The sequence below is a fragment of the Pelobates fuscus genome, chromosome 9 (genome assembly GCF_036172605.1).
Source record: "Pelobates fuscus isolate aPelFus1 chromosome 9, aPelFus1.pri, whole genome shotgun sequence".
NCBI lineage: Eukaryota > Metazoa > Chordata > Amphibia > Anura > Pelobatidae > Pelobates > Pelobates fuscus.
The window spans coordinates 67,868,696-67,877,070 of record NC_086325.1 but is presented as its reverse complement, the minus strand read 5'-3'; positions in this window follow the sequence as shown (position 1 = coordinate 67,877,070).

The following is an 8,375-nucleotide window of genomic DNA, read 5'->3' as shown; positions in this document are numbered from 1 at the left end:
ATACCGGCCAATTTCATACTGTAATACCGGCCAATTTCTACTCAACAGCTGTATCATATTGTAATACCGTCCAATTTCATACTGTAATACCAGACAATTTCTACTCAACAACTGTTTCATACTGTAATACCGGCCAATTTCATACTGTAATACCGGCCAATTTCATACTGTAATACCGGCCAATTTCTACTCAACAACTGTTTCATACTGTAATACTGGCCAATTTCATACTGTAATACCGTCCAATTTAATACTGTAATACCGGCCAATTTCTACTCAACAGCTGTATCATATTGTAATACCGTCCAATTTCATACTGTAATACCAGCCAATTTCTACTCAACAACTGTTTCATACTGTAATACCGGACAATTTCATACTGTAATACCGGCCAATTTCATACTGTAATACCGGCCAATTTCTACTCATCAACTGTTTCATACTGTAATACCGGACAATTTCTACTTAACAACTGTTTCATACTGTAATACCGTCCAATTTCATACTGTAATACCGTCCAATTTCATACTGTAATACCAGCCAATTTCATACAGTAATACCGGCCAATTTCTACTCAACTGTTTCATACAGTAATACCGGCCAATTTCATACTGTAATACCGGCCAATTTCATACTGTAATACCGGCCAATTTCTACTCAACAACTGTTTCATACTGTAATACCGGCCAATTTCATACTGTAATACCAGCCAATTTCTACTCAACTGTTTCATACTGTAATACCAGCCAATTTCTACTCAACAACTGTTTCATACTGTAATACCGGCCAATTTCATACTGTTATACCGGCCAATTTCTACTCAACAACTGTTTCATACTGTAATACCGGCCAATTTCATACTGTTATACCGGCCAATTTCTACTCAACTGTTTCATACTGTAATACCGGCCAATTTCATACTGTAATACCAGCCAATTTCTACTCAACAACTGTTTCATACTGTAATACCGGCCAATTTCATACTGTTATACCGGACAATTTCTACTCAACAACTGTTTCATACTGTAATACCGGCCAATTTTATACTGTTGTACCGGCCAATTTCTACTCAACAACTGTTTCATACTGTAATACCGGCCAATTTCATACTGTTATACCGGCCAATTTCATACTGTTATACCGGCCAATTTCTACTCAACAACTGTTTCATACTGTAATACCGGCCAATTTTATACTGTTATACCGGCCAATTTCTACTCAACAACTGTTTCATACTGTAATACCGGCCCATTTCATACTGTAATACCGGCTAATTTCATACTGTAATACCGGCCAATTTCTAGTCATCAACTGTTTCATACTGTAATACCGGCCAATTTCATACTGTTATACCGGCCAATTTCTACTCAACAACTGTTTCATACTGTAATACCGGCCAATTTCATACTGTTATACCGGCCAATTTCTACTCAACAACTGTTTCATACTGTAATACCGGCCAATTTCATACTGTTATACCGGGCAATTTCTACTCAACAACTGTTTCATACTGTAATACCGGCCAATTTTATACTGTTATACCGGCCAATTTCTACTCAACAACTGTTTCATACTGTAGTACCGGCCCATTTCATACTGTAATACCGGCCAATTTCATACTGTAATACCGGCCAATTTCTACTCAACAACTGTTTCATACTGTAATACCGGCCAATTTCATACTGTAATACCGGCCAATTTCTACTCAACTGTTTCATACTGTAATACCGGCCAATTTCATACTGTAATACCGGCCAATTTCTACTCAACAACTGTTTCATACTGTAATACCGGCCAATTTCATACTGTTATACCGGCCAATTTCTACTCAACAACTGTTTCATACTGTAATACCGGCCAATTTCAAAACCAGGAAACTGAAACCATGACAGGGCAAAGTACTGGGAAAAGCTAGGGTTTAAATACCCCTCTCTAGGCTGTGATTGGTCAGAGGGCGACCTCTGACCCCAAAACGTGCGTGTGCGTTGACGTCGTGACGTCACGCACACGTTAGTATAATTCTCGGGGGCGGGGCTATCCATAGACGCGACCACGTGGTCGGCGCCATATTGGATTCGGGCGTGATGCCCGGAAGAACTAAGTGCACGGTTCCCGGCTCGCCGACGAGCAGGTAAGCTCGTGTAGTCGGTGCGGTCGTGCCGGTCGGGCACGACCGTGAGGCTCGGCGGGCCGGTGACCGCAACAGTACCCCCCACTCGAAGACCGCGCACCGGGCAGGAAGGACCCGGCTTAAGAGGAAAGCGGTTGTGAAATGACCGGATAAGACGGGGCGCATGGACCCGGTCAGCAGGAACCCAACAACGTTCCTCGGGACCATAACCCTTCCAGTCAACGAGATAGGACAAGACACCTCTGGATAATTTGGAGTCCATGATAGAACGGACTTCGTATTCTTCTTGATCACCCACTACCAAGGGTGGAGGAGGAGTGGATACCCTGGTGTAGCGATTGCAAGTAAGGGGCTTGAGCAGAGACACATGGAAAGTATTCGCTATTCTCATATGAGCCGGTAGTGCCAAAGAATAGGTCACTGGATTAATACGTTGGGTAACTCGAAAGGGACCTATGTATCGAGGGGCAAATTTCATGGACGGGACCTTAAGCTTGATATGTTTAGTGGAGAGCCACACCCTGTCACCTGGAAGATAGACTGGATTAGCGCCCCGTTTTTTGTCAGCTTGGACCTTTGCTCGTAATGAGGCTTTTTGCAGAGCTGAATGGACGGAATCCCAGGTATCATGAATCGATTCTAAACGGGTGTTCAAAGCAGGGATTTCCGTGTCTGAGAATGCAGAAGGAAAAACAGCGGGGTGATAACCCTGATTTACAAAGAATGGACTATGATTAGAAGATTCATGAGTGGCGTTGTTCCTGGCGAACTCAGGCATGGGTAAGAGCTCATACCAGTTAGATTGATTGGCATTTATAAAGCAACGTAAATAGGCTTCTAAAGACTGATTCGCCCTCTCTACTGCTCCATTTGTTTGAGGGTGATATGCTGATCAAAAGGAGAGTTCGACGCCCAATTGTTTGCAAAAGGAACGCCAAAACCTAGAAACAAACTGGGTACCTCTGTCAGATACTATGCTTTTGGGTACATCGTGCAACCGAAAGACCTCTCTCAAGAATATTTGAACTAGATCTTGAGCAGATGGTAATTTTTTAAGTGGGACAAAATGCGCCATCTTCGTGAATCTATCAATAACCATAAGGACTGTATTAAACCCGTTTGAACTGGGTAGATCCACAATGAAATCCATGGCCAAGTGGGTCCATGGAGCACTAGGTATGGGCAGTGGTTGTAACAGTCCAGGAGGTGACCTAGGAGGAACTTTAGAAACGGCACATATTTGACATGCCCCAACATAATCTTTGATATCATTTCTAAGAGCAGGCCACCAAAACCTCCTGGAGATGGCAGAGAGAGTTTTATGGACTCCAGGATGGCCCGCTGTGAGGTTGTCATGGAACATATCTAATACCTTTTTTCGAAACTGAGGTGACACATACAGTTTGTCCGGAGGTTTTCCCACAGGTGCCTGAGTTTGATCTGCTATTATGGCACAGAAGAGTGGAGAAGACACTTCGGAAACTGTAGTGGCAATGAGGCATTCAGGAGGTATAATAGGATATATCACCTGTTCCGGAACTTCATCTGTCTCAAACTGCCTAGAAAGTGCATCTGCCTTGGTGTTTTTAGTACCAGGCCTGTACGTAATTACGAAATTGAATCGGGAGAGGAACAATGACCACCTAGCCTGACGAGAGGACAATCTCTTAGCGTCCCCAATATAAGCCAAATTCTTATGATCAGTAAAGATCAAAAGTGGCTCTTTGGAACCTTCCAAGAGATGCCTCCATTCCTTAAGGGCAAGTACAATGGCCAAAAGTTCCCTATTCCCTATGTCATAATTCTTCTCTGCAGGTGTGAGTTTGCGAGAGTAAAATCCACAGGGATGTAAAGGCGTATCAGGACTTTCTCTTTGAGACAGAATGGCTCCAACTCCTGTTTCTGACGCATCCACCTCTAGGATAAATGGTTTGGTTGCATCAGGATGGGTCAGGACAGGTGCTGAGGAAAATAAAGATTTTAACCGTTCAAATGCCTCTCTTGCTTCTTTGGGCCAAGATATACAATTTGCTCCTTTTTTGGTTAAATTTCTTATAGGGGCAATCACGGAGTGATTCGCAAAACCTATAAAGCGTTGAGTAGCTTTAAGGCCCTTGGGTAATGGCCACTGTAAGACTGCCTCCAGTTTGCGGGGATCCATCTGGAAACCAGACGGAGATATAACGTGTCCAAGGAATTGTATCTCCGTTTGGTCAAACTGGCATTTCTCCAGTTTACAGTAAAGGCCGTTCTGTAACAGGGTTTTCAGTACAATTCTCACATGTTCGTGATGTGTCTCTAGGTCTGGGGAATAGATGAGAATGTCGTCCAAGTACACTAGAACGAACATGTGAAGGTACTCTCTTAGGACATCGTTAATAAAATCCTGGAATACCGCTGGAGCGTTACATAATCCAAACGGCATAACCAGGTATTCGTAATGTCCCATTCTGGTGTTGAATGCGGTCATCCATTCGTGACCGTCCTTAATCCTGACTAGATTGTATGCACTTCGGAGATCGAGCTTAGTAAAGACTCGAGCTCTCTTCAATCTGTCAAACAGCTCTGATATAAGGGGAATAGGGTAGGCATTTTTTATGGTAATCCAATTCAAACCCCTATAATCGATACAGGGGCGTAGATCTCCTTCTTTTTTAGAGACAAAGAAGAACCCAGCCCCGGCTGGTGAGGAGGATCTACGGATATGACCCTTTCTGAGAGCATCCTTAATATATTCCTCCAAACAAAGATTTTCCTGGGGGGACAAGGCATATACTCCTCCCTTGGGAGGCATAGTCCCTGGTAATAAGTTTATAGTACAGTCATAAGGTCTATGAGGAGGTAATCCTTCTGACTGGACCTTGTTAAATACTTCTTTCAATTCCATATACTGCGGCGGAATTTGTGTGGTCAAGGGAGGTGCACTAGGAACATTAATGGTACCAATAGGTTGTGGGATTTGCTTAAAGCAAACACCTTTGCATCTCTCACCCCAACTCACAATCTCTCCTTCAATCCAATCCAAACGTGGATTGTGTTTCAGTAGCCAAGGGAAACCGAGTATTATCGGAACTGTAGGTGAAGATATGATTTGAAAGGTAATTTCTTCAGAGTGGAGAATACCCACTGAAACAGTGATTGGCAGAGTTTCGTGTGTGATGAAAGGCTGGGTAAGAGGCCTTCCATCAATGGCCTTGACTGCTATAGGTTTCTCTTTTTGTCTTAAGGGCAGGAGATGTTTTGCAGAGAATTCTTTGTCTAGGAAATTCTCCGCTGCCCCAGAGTCAATCATAGCCTCACACTGAACAGTAGTGTTCTTGAAAGATAAGGTTACTTTGACAAGGAAACGGTTCTTAGTCAATTTAGGGGACATATACATCACACCTAAGGTCGGTCCCCGTACGTGCCTTAGGTGTGCAAGTTTTCCGGCCGAACCGGGCATGACGATCTTAGATGTCCCTTCTTGCCACAATACATACATAACCCCTCGTTACGTCTGTGTTGTCTCTCTGCCTCAGTGATTTTAGCGCTACCCAATTGCATGGGTTCAGGTTCTGGAAGAGGCGTTTGGCTACTCACCACTGGGTTAGAGAAACGAGGAGCTATGGATAAATTGGAACGTCTGTTACGTTGTTTGTTTTCTCTCTCTCTCTCTGAGCCGGTTATCAATGTCTATCATGTAGGCAATAAACTCATTAAGATTAACCGGAAGGTCTCTAGCTGCGGTCTCATCTTGTATACTCTCAGCTAGACCTTCAGAGAAAGCAGCCACCAGACCACTATTGGTCCAATCAACCTCAGACGCCAATGTCCTGAATTCTATGGCATAATCGGCTACAGAACGACTGCCTTGCTTGATTCTCATAAGGGCTTTGGCAGCGTTCTTCTCCCTGCCTTTAGGTTCAAACGTAGCCTTAAAAGCCGTAAGAAAGGTACTGTAATCACGGGCTACTGTGTCACCACTTTCCCATAAGGGGTTAGCCCAGGTCAAGGCTTTTCCAGTTAATTGGTTCATCAGATAGCCTATTTTAGATCTATCTGTTGGGAATGAACCTGGGGAGGCCTCAAAGTGGTATTCGATTTGGTTTAAAAAACTCTGAATTCCTTAGAATCACCTCCATAACGAGGGGGTGGTGACAGGGTTATGGATGGTGGTTTATGTGGTACGGGAACCACTACAGGTGGCGGAACCACAAGTGGTACAGGAGGGACCTCTAAATAGGCAGTCCTCTGGAGCAAGGTCTGAAATGCCTGGGCAAATTGGTCTAACCTGTGGTCCATATCCTCCACCCTATTTTCACAGGCGATCATATGTTTGCATAGTTCTGCAGGATCCATGGCCCTGTCGTATTGTCACGGCTAGTAATGAGGTCCAGCACGCAGAAACTATGTAAACATATACATAAGTAAGAAAAGGAAAATAACAGGATAGAGCGTAAACCGGACCTTAGAAAGACCGGACTAATACGCTAGAGACAGAGAATGGTCAAAAGGGAAAGCCGAGGTCAAGGAAGCCAGAAAATACTCAATACCGATTAAACAAGCCAAGTCAGGGAAACCAGAGATCAGAATAACCAGGGAAACGCCAAGGATCAGGATACCAGGAAATCAGAAACACGAAAATAGCACTTTCAGGAAACCAGGAAACTGAAACCACGACAGGGCAAAGTACTGGGAAAAGCTAGGGGTTTAAATACCCCTCTCTAGGCTGTGATTGGTCAGAGGGCGACCTCTGACCCCAAAACGTGCGTGTGCGTTGACGTCGTGACGTCACGCACACGTTAGTATAATTCTTGGGGGCGGGGCTATCCATAGACGCGACCACGTGGTCGGCGCCATATTGGATTCGGGCGTGATGCCCGGAAGAACTAAGTGCGCGGTTCCCGGCTCGCCGACGAGCAGGTAAGCTTGTGTAGTCGGTGCGGTCGTGCCGGTCGGGCACGACCGTGAGGCTCGGCGGGCCGGTGACCGCAACAGATGTATTTTGGATTTGTGCTGCCCTAGGCACGACTAAATTCAGGCACCCCCAAAATCTAAATTTGCCCCCCAATTCATGTCAAGGCCACTTTTTTGACTGACAGATACATGCCCTCATGGATACATGCATGGATATACACTCACTGATACACAGTCATTGGCACATACATACAGTCATTGTTGGGGATAAAATCAGCCTGGGCCCTTTGTGGCTGATGGATATTTGCCAACTCTTTCAGAGCTCTGGAAATTGTAAATGAATAGCAGAGACATGTTCAATAACCAATTCAAATTATTTTATTACACAAGTTATATTTATACTTCATTTTCATAGCAGGATGGGAGGGGGAAAAATTAGCATATGGGCGTGACAATGATGACAATGACATTGTTTTTCACAAGTTATGAACAACTGTTTCTAGTTATAATCTTTCGTTATATAACGCATGCATATTTAATTAAGAACAGATATTTACAAATACCGATATCTTGGACAATTAACCAGAACATTTCAAAATCAGTACTTTTCCCGTAACTAGGATTTTAGATAAATCTTATTTCCGAGAATCGGAGATAAAATGCCAAATTTATTCTTGGTTCAAATTAACCCGTATATGAACAGCTAGGATAGATAGCAAAATGGATATGCGTATCCTACAATTCCCCTCTTAGATCATATCATGATCTATCTTACGGAAAATATCCATGGGAGGCCTGCGGCAGAGAAACGAAAGGAGGTATATTCAGACATGCTCCTTCAGTCTGCAGGACTTTCACTATTTCTTCGCCTCGATTTCACCCATTTGCTCTGTGCCATAGGTTTTCCCTTTAAGAGGAGTTCGAGCTGTTGATTTCAGCTTTTTCAATTATCTGTTGAATACATCTTTTAAGTGTACAAGTTAAATTTTTCAAACAGCTGACATGTTAACCATTTTGAACATCATGTTATCTGTAGCTTAAGCCTTGGGTCAATACAGGCAAAGTGTATTATTCCCAACAATGGGAATATTATTATTATTATAATTCGTAATGTAAGCTCATATAGTCACAAAAGGAATAATATCTATCCCCCACTTTATACCAGGGTCTTGGATTACCAGTCCACCCGGTGATCTGGGGCCAGGTCAAAAAACCCAGTGGCAAAAACTCATATTTGAGGAAAAAAGCACATCTGGAAAACCCTGAGTGAGGGCCATGACTGTGTAGACATTTCATCCCCTCACGTTGACAGCATTAGTGACTTATAAAACCTGCACTTGTAAGTAAA